The sequence below is a fragment of the Pinus tabuliformis genome, chromosome 8, assembly GCF_031772625.1.
Source record: "Pinus tabuliformis cultivar Carrire ecotype Pingquan chromosome 8, CPIR1, whole genome shotgun sequence".
Classification (NCBI taxonomy): domain Eukaryota; kingdom Viridiplantae; phylum Streptophyta; class Pinopsida; order Pinales; family Pinaceae; genus Pinus; species Pinus tabuliformis.
In genome coordinates, this window is record NC_142294.1 from 1,732,680,921 (window position 1) to 1,732,699,077 (window position 18,157).

Below are 18,157 nucleotides of genomic sequence, written 5' to 3' on the forward strand. Positions count from 1 at the left end.
CTTCCTCGACTCTTGCAAATCAAGAGACACTTCATGTCTCGAAGAGAGTACCCCCTCACAACAATCACAAAACTAAGAAATTTTCGTAGCAATTACCCCCTCGCAGTAGTTGCAAAGCTGAGAAATCTGCGCCGCATGCTCCCAATCCATCTTCTTAGTCATTCCCCACTCCAACAGAGGAAATTCCAGAATGGCTCAAAAAACCTATGGCGAAAACTCATTCATCCATTCCGCAAGAGGACATCACCATTCATAACCCAAGTCTTGAGTCTAATCTGCATCTCTGCCATCCTCCATCATCTATAAGCCGGGACTCCTTGCACCATGACACGCTTGAGCAATCTACTTCACAAGCTAGTTGCGTGCACTCTCTTGATTCTCAAGCTTATCGCTCAAGTTGCGGTCATGTGAAAGGCAGTCTCATCATACAAGCGGAGGAGTAGGATGTTGAAGACACAATCAATTCCTCTTCTATTTTTCACATTGGTTCACATAAAAACATTGAGCTTCCAATCTTGATCGATTCTCAATCCGAGAATCTTGGGGAAATGTCATGCACAATTAATTCTTTCGATCAACCTCCATTCTTGGGCTATCATCACTCCCACACTTCCGTATGTTGTGATGAATGCCCTATAACATCATGTGATCTACTATCATCTCATTTACACTCTAACTCAGATATGGAATGCTCACCAGTCAAAGTAGACAACCATATTGAGGCTTCCTCTACACCTCACTTGCCTGTGTGTCCTATCATTCACAACACATCAACATGTGTCGGAGATACTATGCCTTCTCTTACTTCTTCATCTTATGATTTATCTCCTCGATTGACACTAGGAAATGAATTTATCCATGATGAAAATAGTCTCAACACACAGGACTCTTCCCACTCATCATCATCTTGTGTGTTGCATGAAGACAGCTCATCAAGTCAGCTTGCTGAAAATTTTGATGAAGTCTGTGACAGAGATTTTTGTCATCCTAAGAGTAGTTTTGAAATCAGCAACAATAACCATCCTCAAGCCATGCATGATCTGGTGCACATCTAAAAATGAAAATTTTGAATTCTCAAAAGTTTCGGGACATTCCAGGGAGTCGAGGCACTTCAATGTTTGTTGATGGTCATGTCAGGACCTCGCAATTCTAGTAAGCCCATCAAACCAAATCATATCTTGTTTCTCACGCACAATCTGTCTATCTACATTATTGCACTTGACATGGATCCCCGTATAAATAATATTTACTATTCTAGGTGTGATATTTCAAATTTTCAAATTTTCACTAATGACTAAATCCACGAGTCTGTTGCAGCATGTCCATCTTCATGCACCTCTCTTACATCCAATTTGGGTTGGGAGTTTCCACCCCTCATGCAATCATGGAACAGTGAAGTTGATCATCTCAAAGACTATCTTTATCGGAATCTTACTTATCAAACATTCTTTCTCATAATCATATCCTTGGTCTTTTTTCAAATTTTGCACATCAAATCTACCCACTCATCACACCAGCAATCTCCACATGAATCAAGTTACTCTCATTTCACCACAACCCAACTGGCTTCACACAATCAAAGTGATGGCATATTTTCTACGTTTCTGTGATGACCATGATGCCCGAGCAATTTTTCACCAGTTGCAGTTGGGTTTTCTGTCATGTCTAGCACACCGCGAACTTGGTTCCCTCATTCAGAGTGTTTGCATGATTGTTCAACAATTTTCTTTGTTCATGTCAAACTGGGAATCTTCCATCTCGACCAAATGGTCTATTTTTTCTTCTACCTTGGGTGGTTGTCATGCAGTATATCATTTTCCCAACAGTACATCCAATGACACTCATTGCGCACACTACGATCTTCACTGTATAACATCTTTCTTCTTAGACTTATTTCAAGTAGGTGAGGCACTTTAGCCTGCACCAATGGCTATGGCAGGTCCTCACTGTCTTGACATGACCAACAAGAATCATCAAATCTATCTATCCATACCAAATTCCCATCATGATCCCTCTCTCGAATTAGGCATCCATATTCTCAAAGATCACGAGTCTTTCAAAGCATCCATCACGAATTTTATGATTCAATCACTAAATGGCTGGAACAATCTTACTTGGCGAGTCATGTTGCAGGTAACAAGCTTCAGTCCTTCCTTGCAATCACTAAGAAACTTGGCGCAAAGCAGCACACACTCACAAGAGGCCTTCGAGGTTTGTTGAAAAATGGTAGTCACGGAAGAGGTAAGAATATGTGTTGGGTGGTTGTGACACATCCTCCCACCCACAGGCGAGACCTTCTCTCTCGTGTGCAAGTTTGTCAAGTTTTTGAATTTTCTGTTGCACACTATTTTTTATCTATTTTAATTGCTCGTACCTTTGTGACTGCAGGTCAGGTACGCCTATGGTGGATTCATTAGAAATTTGATTTCACGTAACCCCAACTGTTTAGCGTAGGAGTAGGAATAGTTTTTTTATTTTCTCTTGCCTTTGCTTTCTGGTTTGCATGTTTGTTTGCTTGTTGACTTGATTTAGTTTGTTTTCTTTGCTTGCTTGTTGTTTTGTTGGAATTTCTTACTATTTTTGTTTTGTTTTTCTTTGTTTTATTAATATCATTCTATTTTTATTTTTGCAAATAAGTTCTTCCCTTTAATGATTTCTGGCTTTTGATTGAGTATGTGGCTAAGATCTAAGATTATTGTGACACTGCATCACTTGGCAAGTCTTGTGTCTGTCTTCTCTATCCTTGGTTGTAACCTTTGACCGATGAAGTCTTGACGGAAAATATAAGTTGTCTTCAAGGGGAGCTTGGGTCCAACCATGAACCTATGTACACACTAGGAAACCCCATGCATGTACTCAACCTTATTCTCTGTGTGTTCAAGCTCATCCAACTAGTAGAAATAGAGAAGGTGAAAATCTAAATGAGCAAACATATGTCAGAGGTCTTACATGCTTCTCTAAAGGAACAAACTCTTATACTCTCAATAAGACAAGATCCCTCTTCCACTCTAAAAATAAATAAGTGCCTATGCACAGTCCTCATAAAAAAAAATAAAAAAATACAAAGGTGAAAGAAGAGAAAGGCTTCCTGCGTAGAGAGGTGAAGCATGCAACTCCACCGGGGTACTGACCAGGCTCGTTGGTAGTGGAGCAATGTGTGTGTCCCTACATGACTCCACTGGGGTACTATCTAGGCTTGCTAGCAAAGGAACAACATCAGAGATGAAAACTTATACTCTGAAAAAAAAAATTAACTCGCAAGCCAAACTACCCTTCCTGATTTCGAAACACTGTGATCAAGCTGAGACTTTTGTTGTGTTTGACTAAGTTAGCAAAAGGTGAACCATATATGTCCATGTGGTAATTGTAGAAGCCAAAGTAACCCACACAACGATACAATACTCCCCGATAGACCAAGGCCCTGTGTTGTTAATGAACCAAAACAGAGAAGCTGGAGTTCTACCAGTGTGTCACCAAGTGTTGTAGCAGTTGCAACACCTTGCAAAATTTTGGCCTTTATCCAAATTTCAGAGCCTCCCTTGAGTTTTTACTAGATTCTTGCAATCACTCGGGCTCACCCCGTGGGCCCGTGTTGAGTCTTTTCACCCTCCTTGATTGATCATTCAACGAACATATTTTACATGATTGGTCACAATGTCACGCTTGCAACCATGTTTTGGTCGTGCACAAGGTTTCTCTTCATGTGTATATGTTGTATTCGCTATGTAAACATCTGTCACACTCACACACGAAGTCATATGCACTATCGTGCAAGCATCATCGCAGTCTTCCAACGATCCATCACAAGCATCATGCTTGTCATTCGCATCGTCCGTTAGTCATGTTGAGCATATGTTGTCTTGATGTTTTGAGGCATCTTGTCATAAAGTTATGTTGAGTGTGTGTTTGCAATGTTCACATATGCACAAATTCATTCGATCACACACTTAGTCATTTTTTTGAAATTCTAACGATCAAATCACCCTCTAACAGTTGGACCTCCACCTTGCAATTGACTCGATCGACTGTCACCTAGAACAGTGCAGAAGTGTCCAACAAGCCATTTCAATCTGCGCTGACTACAAGCTGATCATCCAACTCTCCTGTTGGTCAACCGGAGAGTTTGACCGGGCAGTCACCCCAAGACTCACTCCCCTAAAAAATTATGCAGAAGTTGCATACTTTTCCCGCTCCGCTGACTTAGAAAACTGCATATATAGGGCGAACAGACACAGAATGTTTGTCTATGTCTCCCCTCCAAGATTGTGCAGTTTTTCCAGCCAGTCACCAGTAAGCCAACCAACTGCTCACCCAGAAAACTATGCAGATTTATGAGTAAGCCACATAGCAGCCCAGCACCCTTCTCAGCTCAGAAACAGTGCAAAGGTGGTCAGCAAGTTAGCCTCCTAGCAATTGCACAGTTTTTGTTTCCAGCAAACCTCGCAACCCACTGTCAGCTCCCTCCAGGAACTACGCAACTTTTCTTGCCAAGCCTCCTGAAGCCCGCAGCCTGCTCCCTCTAGGAATTGTGTAGTTTTTCTACCAAGGCCCTATGCTGCATAAACTAATTCACCCCAGAAATTGCACAAATCTTCCCTCTAGCCGAGTTAGATCCCGTGGATAGTCACTATTGATTTGGTTTGTCCATCTCAGTCTGCCATTGACCTCAATGCAATTTTCACTAGCAGTGCCCGGAGCTAGCATCCCAGCTCAAATCTCGCCCCACACAATTTTGTAGCCTTGTCCTCTCTCCTAGACACTTGCATACAAAAGTGAATGATCATGCATCATCGTAGACTAGGAGGTTTATGTATTTCATGTCGTCTCATCATGAGTGATTGCAGATATAGGTACATGAACAAACATGATGGGTCAATGAATGGGAAGAAAAAGGAGAGTACATGCAAAGATATTTGTTCGTAAATGGATGAAAGAACGAAACATGCAAAGAGACAGTTTTGCGAATGAATGAAACATGATAAGGGACAGTTCCACGAACAGATGAATGACGAAACATGCGAGGACATATTTTCGCAAACAGAAAAACATGTCAAGCATGCCAAAGTACGAACAAAGGAGCAATGTGCACATGCAACATCAAGCGAACTCAATGACAATCCAAGACTCTGCACACCTTTCCATGTGGAGGCGAAGCTACGATACACCAGGAAGACATCCATCACTCAACAACACTGCAACTTGACATGCACACCAGCAACAGCATGAACCTACCATCACTGTCATGTTGATTCGTTTCATGAGTCATGTCAGCCACATCACTATTATGGGCCATACTGTTGTTAATGAATGTAATGTAAAGTGTAAGTCCAAGAGACCCACTCGTAATTTGAAGAGTCATGTAATCTGAAAAGGCATGAAAGTCAAATAGTCATGAGGGAAGTCGAACAGTCACAAGGGCTAGTTTCACCCTTGGTTATAAATACCCCCTCATTTGTACATGCAAAGGAATTTTCACCTTGGCTCCTCCCACATAGCCTTGAGAGTTTGTAATCTTTTCCTTGAGGAGTGAGCAGTGGCTCCAATGCCCCGCCTATGGGGTTAGTGACGTAATGGTGTACCGATGTGTCTTGGAACTTTTTCTTAATTCAAAAGCCTGCTAACAGGCCAACACGTTTTCCCACATGTATTGTAATTGTTTGTAAGACTTATCTTGAACACTTATAGTACATGTTGTTTTAACCTGTGTTAAACAATTGAACTCATTCAGTTGTTCTAATACATATATTTATGAAAATTTTTTGTATAAGTTGTTAACATTGTCCTTCCTGTGTTGGTTACCTCCTCAGACATCAGACAAAACCTTTCACGTAAACTTGCTATAACGATCGTTGCACTCACATGGATTGACCCGTTGGTTGTTGTACGTGTTATCTTCCCTTGTGTGTTGTGACTACCACATCCATGTGGATTGCTCCTCCAAAAGTTGAGCATGTCCTATTGTGTTGTGCGTTTCTAACAGAGTTGGGCCCTCCTCCCATCCGACTTGAGACTCACTGCCACCCTCTCTTTCTACGGTGAAAGAACCTTGACACAAGTAACACTAGCACTCACCAGACACGTGAACCTCATTGTTCAAAGACAAAGCAGACCACTCTCATGTGCTGAAAAGCAAGAGCTAAGGCATATCTTTAAGATAATGACAATCGGGCCATCGTACCGGATGGAATTCCTAAGCCAAATGGTGTGAGGTCTAGTTGGGACTTCATATCAGGGAGATCCCCTGATGTTGGCAGGTTCAGCACCGTCAATAGCACCAAAATGGAAAGGGGTAATGGTGATGGAGTGCCCATGTGAGGTATGCTCTAACACTCAATAGGTGGAAAATGTAAGATATGGATGGATTGGTCCATCTACAAAAGTGTGGGGGTCCCAAAGGCAATATCCACTAAATGAGAGGTAAATGCAATGAACGTAATGATGTTATTGATATGAAAAATACCACATGGAATGGGCCAAGAGGGGCCCTACATACATGAGTAAATAATGTTAACTCATGATGAAAATCAAGACATAAGTCAGCGAGTGCAAATACCATGTGGTGTCATGGTATGAGAAACAAATATGAATATCTTTGATTTAAATAGGAGGGTGATTTAAGGCCTCATAAAAAAATGTTGTCCATGTGAATTTTTAAATCACCAAAAACTAAGACATACCCATTATAGAGCTTAGAGAGAGATTTCTAATAGTGTTGACGGTTCATTAAAAGGATCTATTATGAGCCTGTAATGGCCAACGAAAAGTTGATGGATTTTCCTATAAAATGGGTCCCCCCCATTCCAATTCATTTGTGCATTAAGTAGTTGATGAACTTGGAGAGGAGGAGAAAGCCCTCAAATTTGGCGAGCTAAAAGCAGACAAATAAACCAACATAATTTATATTTCCAACTTTCAGGTTCGTGGTCGTACCCTACTTGTCATTTCTAGTGGTTTAGATTTTTGGATTAGGGCTAAATTTGGCCTTATGGGAGCCCTACCAAATTTTTCGTTTGTAATGCATTTGTTAGGCATTTTTTTGTGTTGGGGAACACATATATGGGGCTAATAGATGCATTCAGCTAACATAATTTCAGGGGTAAAACCTGCATTGGCCACTTGGATCAGTGGGTCCAAAATCAGGGGGGAGGGTTGGTCCCATAAGGTAGCCTTATGTCTATAAATTATTAAAATGATTATGTTATACTCTAACACTAATAAAATAATGGCTTCGTGAAGGTATGGAAAAGTTTAAAGTGTTGTGGCGAGAACGTGATTTTGAGGATCTGTGCTCTCTGGTTCAGGTGAACCAAGTAATGAGAGGAGCTCTATCCCAATATGGGTTACTCAAGTTCTTTGATAACCCATTTATGAGGTTTCGTGAGCCATTACTAGCCCGCATAGTGAGCTAATGGGATCCAGATCATGAGGATTTTTTTATACATGATCATGAGATCATGATCACCATACAGGTTGTATACTTTTTTACTAGGTTGCAACCCTTAGGGTGGTAGGTGATATACATATAGTGATGCCTCAAGGGAGACATGTTTATGATTTCATAGACCGACAATGTGTACTAATTTCCTAAGTGAGGGACTGATTGGCAATCCAGCTATAGGACATAGAGAGACTAGAGACATGGACTACTACAGTAGTTGTGATTCACATTTTGGGAAATCATGTTCTACACATGGTATATGGATAGAAAATGATATTGGTAGAGAGTGTACGAGAAAATACCTACTATGGGTGGGAAAAGATGTTACTTAATGTGCTAAAGCACTAATTGACTTCGTGTGGAAGGGAAGTTGTAGGAAACTATTCATTTGGGATAGTATTGTGCTCATTCCTCTTTGAGAAGATCCACACTCTTTGACCCCATATCGATCTTTGAGATGGGGGCCCACAATATCCCAAGATGCATCTGCTAGGGGTAGCTACTTCAACAAGGAGGAGGAGAGGGAGTGAGGAGAGTATTCCAACTTGAGTTTTTATCCCATTGGGACTAACTTCCATTATGTTGCAATAAATTCTACACGCAAGGAGTTATTTCTCTGTAATCCTATGCATTATTAGCATTACCAGACATCAAAAAGAAATGTTTAACCGATACAAGAGAAAATCCCCAACCATATGATTATACAAACAAGCAATCATGCATTCCCTAATTCTATAGGGTTTGAACCAACATCTGGTATCCTCGTAGATGGGTGAAGGCTCTTGCGTTAAATGCATAATCCTTTTGCTCCAACTAGGAGATGTTCCTCTCTTGCCACCGATATTATCTTGCACACAAGCACAAACAAAAAAAGGCAACGAGTTATCTTCCACAGAAGATCATCGTTCAAAGAAATAAACAATAACATGAACAAATCGATGGCTGCATGCACCACTTGTACAACTTGGAATAGTCTACAATTGATAGTACACTACCCTTGAACCTCTATCGCAATTGTGTATCTCAAGTTCTTTGCAAGAATCAATTGTTTTGGGTTGATTAATTAGTTAATTGGTTGATCACTGAAGGTGACTGAAGTCACACCCCACTATTGGACCCTCCAATAGTTCCTCTAACAGTTAGAACTAGTTTAACTAACCATAACTCAATTTAACTGAAATAGATTGATAGAAATTAGAAATCAATCATACTGAGTTGAATGCAAGTGTCTCCAACTCAAATTAACTAAGTTAACTGAGTGACAAGTGCCATTTCACCTCAGTTAACTACCTCCAAGATTTTTGCTAAAATAGAATTTAGAATTTTAATCTAGTTTGACTAGGGAAAAGTCAAACTTAGATTTTCTTGTTGCATTTTCAACACTCTCTCAGTAAGAAAGGGATTATCAGGTACCCCAATCCTGCCTCAATGGAACTCAAATTTTCCTCTTGACAAATATTTTGAAAAAACATCTACCTCTTGTTCCTCTGTAGGAATGTATTCCAACAACATGATTTTCCTCTACACACAATCTCATAGATGGTGATACTGGATGTCGATATGCTTGGATCAATCATGAAATAATGGATTCTCAAAAATTTTAATACAGCTTTGATTATCATAGTAAATCATAGTAGGATCCATCATCTGACAAAATAACCCAACAAGAATCTTTCTCATCTAGATCACCTCACATGTTGCTTGATTAGCAGCCATGTACTCTACTTCTACTGAGTTGAGTGCCACAAATATTCTTTGCTTCCTATTGTGCAAAGAAGTCATTGTGGGCCCAACACTGAAAAATTCCTCCTTATGTGCTCTTCCATTCTGATGGAATCCCCTCTCAATCTGCATCTGTGAAGCCTTGAAGCTTCACTCCCTCTGTCTGTTTGTACCATAGTCCACACTGGGTGGTGTCTCTAAGGTACTGCAACACATGCTTTGATGGCTTCTAATACAGTTTGGTTGGCATAACCATAACTTGATTAAGTTGGTTGATTTCATAACACATGTTTGGTCGTGTTTTCACCAAATACATTAGTGAACCCACATTTTTCCAATAGATGGTAGCCTCCACTACTTCACCTGGAGTAGCATCCTCTTTCCTCCAATTCCATACTAGAGGAGTCTCCATGGGTGTGCTACTCTCAATGTGGAACTTTTTCAATGTCTCATTGGCATGCTTTCCTTGAGATAAAAGTAGTTCCTCATATCCTTTCCATACTTCCAACCCGAGGAAATAATGCATGAGTCCCATGTCCTTCATTTCAAATTCTCTTGTAAAGTCCTCCTTGCATGAACTGGTCAACTTCTCATCACCAGTTAAAATTAAATCATCGAAATATAACACAATAATCAATAATTTACCTTCAACCACAATATGATAAAGGTTTTCATCTGCTTCACTTTTGGTGAAGCCCATCTCATGAGATAGTTGTTGATCCTGGTGTACCAAGCACGGGGTGTTTTCTTCAATCCATACAACGCTGGATTGAGTTTGCACACATGTGACTCTCTGTCAAAGGTCTCAAAAAATTTTGGTTGCTCAATGTACACCTCCTCCTCAATAACTCCATTGAAAAATGTTGTCTTCACATCCATCTGGTGAATCTTCCATCCAATCTACGTAACCAGTGTTAGAGTTGATCTGATGGAATAGTACCTTGCTACTAGAGAAAAGGCCTCATAGTAAATTCCCTCAACTTCAGAGAACCCCTTGACCACAAATTTATCCTTGTGTTTCTCTATTCTTCCATATGTTGCATGCTTCACCTTGTAAATCCATCTCAAACCCAACACTAATTTATTCTCTAGGTCTTGGGACCACTTCCCAAACACTTTTTCTAACAACGAAACCATATTCCTCTACCATAACATCAACCCATACAATTTGGTCTACTTCTTCCTCGAATGAGGATGGTTCTATCTCTACTAGCTCAATCGTCAAAACCATGTAGCCAGTGTACCGATCCGGTGACCTCTTATGCCTGCTGTGAAGTGGGTGTTGCCACATTCTCTCTAGCATCATGTAATAATCTGTCAGTTTCCCTGGTTTATTTCCTTCCTTCTCTGGATGTCTCTACTTCAGTGGCTATCTCCACTCTCTGCTCCTCTGCTTGTGGTTTCTCCATAACTTCCTAAGTTTCTTCCTTTGGAGCTAAAATATCTTGATCTCAATGCAAATAAAGCTCCCTCTCAAGAGAACACCTCATTGCCTTCTCCTCATCAAACTTCACATCCCTTCGAACAACTGACATTCTGAGGGATGGAAAGTACACACGATAGTTGTGAGGTATTTCTGTGTACCCCACAAATATCCCCAACTTTGTTGTCGACTCTAAATTTTTCCTTGCTTCCTTGGAGACATGGAAATATATTTATGCTCCAAAGATATTGAAGTGTGACACATCTGGTTTATTCCCTTAAAAATATTCTTTTGGTGTACTCATGCCAAGAATCTGATGAGGACTTATGTTCAGCAAATAGATCAATGTGTTGCATTCTTTAGCCCACAAGTGCAGTGGTAGGCCTTATTTATGCAACATCGCCCTCACTTCCTACATAATACTTATGCTCTTCCTCTCAGCCACCCCATTTTGTTGTTGGTTGTGGGGTGATGTCAACTCTCGTCGAATGCCTTCCTTTGCATAGAAATTTTTAAACTCATTCGACATGTGATGAGCCCCAAAAATGGGTAACTTATTGGGCTCATTTTGCCTATTGTTCTTCATCAATCCACCATTTTTCATAGTTTATGCATGTTTTTTGAGTATATTTATGTTAGTTGAACGAATGAGGATAGTCACTTGACCAAGAAGGCTAACACGTGGTTATTGCAGATTTTTGGACAAATTTTGGACCAAAGCAAAGCATTTATGAGCCAGATGACAACCAAGCATGAAGGAACAAGGGTGAGGATTCGTAGGAAGGGTGTCTCCTGCACTAAATGGTCCCTTCCTCGAATTCTCCACCCTCAGCTCGGAGTTCAGCAGGCCACCAAAAAGGATTCCCAAGGGCAGCCGAGCAGTTTTGTGTAAAGTGACTGATCACTGGCAGTTTGAGCAACCGAGCCCCTCGAGTTAAGGAGGGCTGTTGGAGACCCTCGTAGTGCATAAATAGGAAGGCTTCCAACCTTCGTAGGTTACTTTTTGGAACAGTTGTATTCTGCACTATAGTGCTACTAGTTTCTTAGCTCATTTTGTAGTTTATGTTGTACAACTTTCTTTGTGACATGGTTATTTTTAATAATGGAAAGCAGTTTCAATTGGCATCAGTTTTGAGCTTTTTTTTAGGGGCCTGTAGCTCTTGGGGTTGGGCCCAACCCAAGTGCCAAGGCCTCCTTCGTGTACTATTATATGTTTTGAATGTCTGTATGAAATAATTTATGTTAAGTAGATTACAATTTTGCTTGATTACATAGGTCATTGTTGATGATTAAAAAGGATTTTCATGTTTAGATTGATTTGATAGGTTAATAACTGAGAAGATCTTCAGAAAAAGGCCATCAAGCACCCCTGATCTCACCTCTCCCTCTATGGCACCATGAGCTAAGACCAAGGTGTCCTTGCCGCTACCAAAAACACTGTCTTTGCTTCCTCATGCAATTGTTAGTGTTAGATTCTCATTTGCAGAAGTTGATACCAGTTGAGGTTACATGTTCAGGTTCATGATTGCTTAGTTTTCATAGCTATTTCACATGATTTCATTGCAATAAACTTCTGTTCATTTGCTTTGCTGATATTCAGGTCAGATTAGGTTAAAGTAGCTAGGTCTTTGGTTTTCCGAGTCTTTGTTTGAATAGTTTGGAAAATAACTTGCAGAGCACCTGTGATACCTCTTTGCCTACCCCTACTCCATCAATACCACCTGCTCCATCCTCCAACTCTGATTCTTGCCTCACATTTGCTACGTTCCCTCACTTTGACCTAATTTCCATATTTTTGTGCAACATTGCTATACCCCTCCTTGAACAAATCCAACCATCCTTATCACTCACCCGCTTCGCTCACCAGGTTCTGGACCCCTCCACATCAACATCTAACCTCTGTACCCACTTCTTCACCTATTTTCCACCATCAACCCTTCAAAAATCTCCTTTCGGAACATCCTGTAGAAACATCCTGTAGAAGCCACAGAACATCCTGTAGAACCCCTGCAGACTTCCTGTAGAAGCTCACGAAAGCGGTTTCTTGGAATCCGATCACTGTGAAACTCTCTGGAAGGGTGCTAGGGACCCCTTAGGCCCTCTTCTCACCTTCCCAACCTCCTCCAAGCACCTACTCCATTTCCTTTCGCCAGTCAACCTCTGCACAGTAAAAAAAATAGTTAAAGCATATACACAATAATCCTAAGAAATTACTCAAAAATGCAAAAAGATGTTTTCTTCATATTTCTCTTCAGAAGTAGCTTAGTCACATGCATTTTACCTTTTTAGAAGTCAATGGCATCCATTTCTGTAGCTTTCATACTTTTACTTGCACCAGTAGGGTTAGTTGGTAAAACTAGGGTTTGTTAGGGTTTGCATTCCTTTCTAGCTTTCAACTTCTCTCTGCAAGTAGATTAGCCTCTGGTTGAGTTAGTTTTCATCCATCATATTTAAAAGATTCTTCTAAGAGCTCATAGAAGTTGGCTTAAGCTCCTAGCGGACTTGTGCCAACTGATCAAGTGACAACCGCGGCAAGAGCTAGTTCTTGTGCATATAGCACCGTCGCTTCCAAGTTTGTTACGAACTACTAGGTTGATAAAAGTAAAGAAGGAAGGGGCAACATTATTGCTGCAATACTGGAGCCCACAATTCTTTTTGGTGCCATTTCCGGGGATGCGTCAAAGTATTTGTGATTGCTACTTTTCTTCTATTTTCTACTACAACCTTCTGCTAAGTAGGTTATTTCATTTCCATTATGCAGTTTCATTTCTGCAATTTCATTTTTGCAAAAGTAGAATAAACCTTTCCTGCTTTCATAGATTAGCATTTCAATTCCGCAATTTCAATTCTGCAAGCGTAGATTAGCATTTCAATTCCACACTTTCATTTCTGCAAGCGTAGCCTAACATTTCATTCCTGCACTTTCATTTCAACAAAATAGATTAGTCCTTTCCTGCTTTCATTTCAATTCTGCATTTTCATTTCAGCAAGATAGATTCTAGTTAGTTGCAATTCAATCTATTTCAGTTTTGCAGGTACAAGCAGAATAAACACAAAAGAAAACAAAAATATTTCATTTCATGCCTCGTAGGAACAGAGACAATACCGGAAAATTCCTACCCAACACCCCCACCACATCACTGATTCACCCTTCTCTCTTATTTGGTGGCAGTGATCCAAAAGAATCTATAGGTGAACCTCCTGAGATATACGAAGATCCTATAACAGAAGAAGAGCAAGAAAACATTCCTTTTGAGACGATGGCTGAAAATAGAAACGGTAGAGAAGATGAGGAGAGAATAGAAGGTGCCTTTCCCATCCAAGAGACCAACTGGGACATGAAGATGAAAAACATAAGTCCCTCAGCGTTACCTCATTTCCATGGATTGACCACTGAAGACCATGAAACCTTCCTGTTTGAGTTTGTTGTCCTTTGTCAAACTTATGACTATGTAGAAGACGAGCAAACATTGAAACTCTTTCCCTCTACCCTCAAGGATGCAGCACTACGTTGGTTCATGGGGTTACCTGGAAACAGTATCACAACTTGGGCTTAGATGCAACAAGCCTTTAACAACAAATACCAGGACTACTGTAGGTCAAAGGAAACAAAGGGAGAGATCTTTCAAATGACCATGGGAAGTGATGAGTCTTTAGAAGACTACGAGGAAAGGTTCCAACTTAGCTATAAACGGGCCAGGTGCACGCTTGACCCCGAATCTCTAAAGCTGGTTTTGCTCTGAGGAGTCTCCGAAGACCTTCTAGATACCCTCCATCTGCTAGCTGGAGAAGACATCTACCAACTACCTTATGAGGACATAAAGACTGTGTTTAGAAACCACTCTAGGGCAGCCCGAAAACGAGGTAGGGGGAATCCACTCTCAGCTAGTACCACCTTCTCCAAGCATGAGTTTGCTAATCATATGGAAGACCTCAAAAGTGAGATGAGACAGACCATTGCCATGCAACTAGATACCTTCCGAATCCAGCAAAAGAAAGAGGAAGCTGAGAGGGCTTTGACCATTTTTTGTCCCAGATGTACAAGGAAGCATCCTAAGAACGAGTGTCCATTACACTCAGTGGAGGTATGTTTCATTTGTGAGGAAGACCACCCCACGAACCAGTGCCCAACCTTACCTAGACTTAAAGCCATGTACCAAGGGGCTGAAGGGGCCACTGAGCCACTCTACTTTCTTAACCAAAGGAGGCCGCATGGGTCCAAACCTTACCAGCAGGGATGCAAGGAACATCCCAAACTTATTACAACCCCAACCAATCCGCTCACATGCCTTCTTGGGGGCCCCCTGCTCATCCTTCCTGGTCCACACCTCCTCCTTGGTCTTATCCATCTCAATACCATACTCAACCTGCTGCTCATTCGTTTCACTCTCATGTCCAGCCACAACCTCAGTGGAATGAACCTCAACCGGGGTGGAGGCCCCAATACAACTATCCTCCCACTATTTTGCCTCCACCTCCTACTCAACCACAACCATTACCTCCTGCTCCTCCAAGACAACCCCAGATGCCTGCTCAACCGAACCCGAACCCCAACAATAGACAGGCCCAACAGGTATACACTGGAGAGACAACATGCCCTACCTATGCTGTGGAGATTCAGGAGATCAACCTACGATCTGGAAAGGTCCTTCCAGATCGCCAACCTCCTCCCCCGGAGGAAGAGGAAGAGAAACAGGAAAGTGAACCCAAAGCCATTCCACCCTTTCCTGAGAGACTAACAGTAGCCACACAACCAAACCTAGAGGAGACTGAACTTCTGGGAGAACTTAAACAATTGTGTGTGAAAATCCCACTTCTCCAGGCCATAAAAGATGTACCAATCTACAACAAATTGATCAAGGAGAAGTGTTTCAAGCACCTAGGCAGGCGCAAGAGAGATGCCCCGACTATCAATGTCATAGGACAACTGTCCGATCTGATGTTGGGACAAATAATTTGTCCAAAATATTTGGACCCTGGGAGTCCTGTAGTTGATGTCCACATCAATGGCACCAAAACCCCCCACACCTTGATTGATCTAGGGGCTGCCATTAATGTGATGACCAGGGACACTATGCTTAAACTTAACCTTCAGAGTTCCTTAAGAAAGACCTCTACAGTACTGCAGTTGGAAGACCGCTCCACTGTGACTCCCGAAGGGATTATGGAGGATGTCCTGGTCTCCGTTGATTCTTGGGAGTACCCTGCGGACTTCTTGGTCCTTCAACCAAAGGAAAAAATCACTGTATACCCCCTCATTTTGTGAAGGCCTTGGTTAGCTACTGTGGATGCTTACATCAGTTATCAAGCTGGAAGCATGACCATTAAGAATGGGCCTATGTCCAAACAGCTAGTCCTATACCCTCCTGCCCAACCTCTGTTAGAACATGACTTACCACTCTGGTTGGAGGAGGAAGATGAGGGTGAAGTCTACTCGGCACCATTGTGCACAGTAGAAGCTGCCAGGGGAGATCCTCTGACCGAGGATGACTTGATCGAGAATTTGATTCAAAATCCACCTCCCAGTGCACTATCGTTAAAGGAGTTAGTGGAAGGTACCCAAGCCAGCGCTTTAGTGGACCTCTATGTGGCCAATCCAGCCTCACCCAGAGTTAAAAATGTGGAATTTGGCTCTGAAAGAACCTTAAAGATCAGCTCATCCCTATCTTCCTCTCAGGAGAAGGAGCTCTGTAGCTTATTGAGCCACCATTTGGATGCTTTTGCTTGGAGCTATAAGGAAATGAAAGGAGTCCATCCTTCGGTCTGTACCCATCACATTTACATCAAAGAGGATTGCAAACCAGTCAAGCAGTCCCAGAGGAGAATGAATCTAGCCCTTAAGGACATCGTTAAAGAAGAATTGCAAAAGTTGTTGGATGTAGGATTCATCTACCCCATCTTGGACAGCGAATGGGTTTCTCCTCTGGTGCTTGTACCTAAGAAAAATGGGAAGTGGATAATCTGTGTAGATTATCGAGAACTTAACAAAGCCACCAAGAAGGACCATTTCCCTTTTCCGTTCATAGATCAAGTGCTAGATGGGCTGGCAGGGAAGAAGTTCTTTTCTTTCCTAGATGGGTTCAGCGGGTATAATCAAATCCAAATCAGCCCGGAAGATCAAGATAAGACCACCTTCACTTGTCCTTGGGGAACCTTTTCCTACCGGGTCCTTCCCTTTGGGCTATGTAATGCTCCTGCCACTTTCCAGAGAGCAGTATTGAGCATATTTGCTGAGCTGGTTCACGATTCAGTAGAAATTTATATGGATGACTTTACTCCTTATGGTTCTAACTTCCAAGAAGCATTGTCTAACTTGGGAAAATTTTTAACCAAGTGTATTGAGATGAACCTGTCCCTCAGTCCTGAAAAATGTGAATTCCTGATGACTGAAGGGACCGTGTTAGGTCATACCATTTCTCAGTAAGGATTACAGGTGGATCCTAACAAAATTTTTATCATCCAAAAGGTTCCACCTCCTCAAAAGGTAAGAGATGTTCGGAGTTTTCTAAGCTTAGCAGGATATTACAGAAGATTCATTAAAGATTTTAGTAAGCTAGCCTCGCCATTTTTTGACCTCTTAGGGAAAGATGTTGAGTTTAAATGGACTAACGGCTGTCAAGGGGCTCTGGATGAGTTGAAAGATAAGCTGGTGTCCGCCCCGATCTTGAGAGGTCCAAACTGGGCCCTACCTTTCCACATCCACACTGATGCCTCGAACAGAGCCATAGGGGCAGCCTTAGGACAAGTTGAGGAGAAACTACCATATGCCATATACTTTGTCAGCAAAAACCTGTCCAAGGAAGAGATGAACTATACTGTAACCGAAAAAGAGTTCCTGGCTGCAGTACTTTCCCTAACCAAGTTCAGACACTACATCACTGGTTATCAAACATTCGTACACACTGATCATGCTGTGATTAGATATTTAATGAATAAGCTTGATGTGAATGCTCGTATCATTAGATGGTTACTCTTGTTGCAGCAATTTGATTTGACCATTGTGGACAAGCCAGGTAAGGAAAATGTTGTTGCTGACTTTCTGTCTAGATTGGATTTGCCTGCAGGTGAAGAAGGGACAGTGGATGACCAGATGCCAGACGAACACCTGTTTGCTATTTCAGTACTCTCTCCATGGTTTGCTGATATAGCAAATTACTTGGTCTCAGCACAGTTCCCTCCACACCTATCCTCAAGAGAGAAGAGCAAAATTGTGAGGAAAAGTGCCCCATTCACTTGGATCGGGGGCAACCTGTTTAAACTTGGCCCAGATCAGATCTTGAGGCATTGTGTTAGGGAGGAGGAAGTTTTCGACATCCTCCTAACCTGTCATGATGGGCCCTGTGGAGGTCACTTTGCAGTGAAAAGGACTGCCTTCAAAATTCTACAGGCAGGCTACTATTGGCCCACTCTTCATCAAGATGTCAGAAGATACATCAGCCAATGTGACCAATGTCAAAGGATGGGGAAAGTGACTCCAAGGGATGAAATGCCCCTCCAACCTCAAGTGACCTTTGAGCCATTTGAGAAGTGGGGCATGGATTTGGTGGGTCTTATCAACCCTCCTTCAAAGCAAA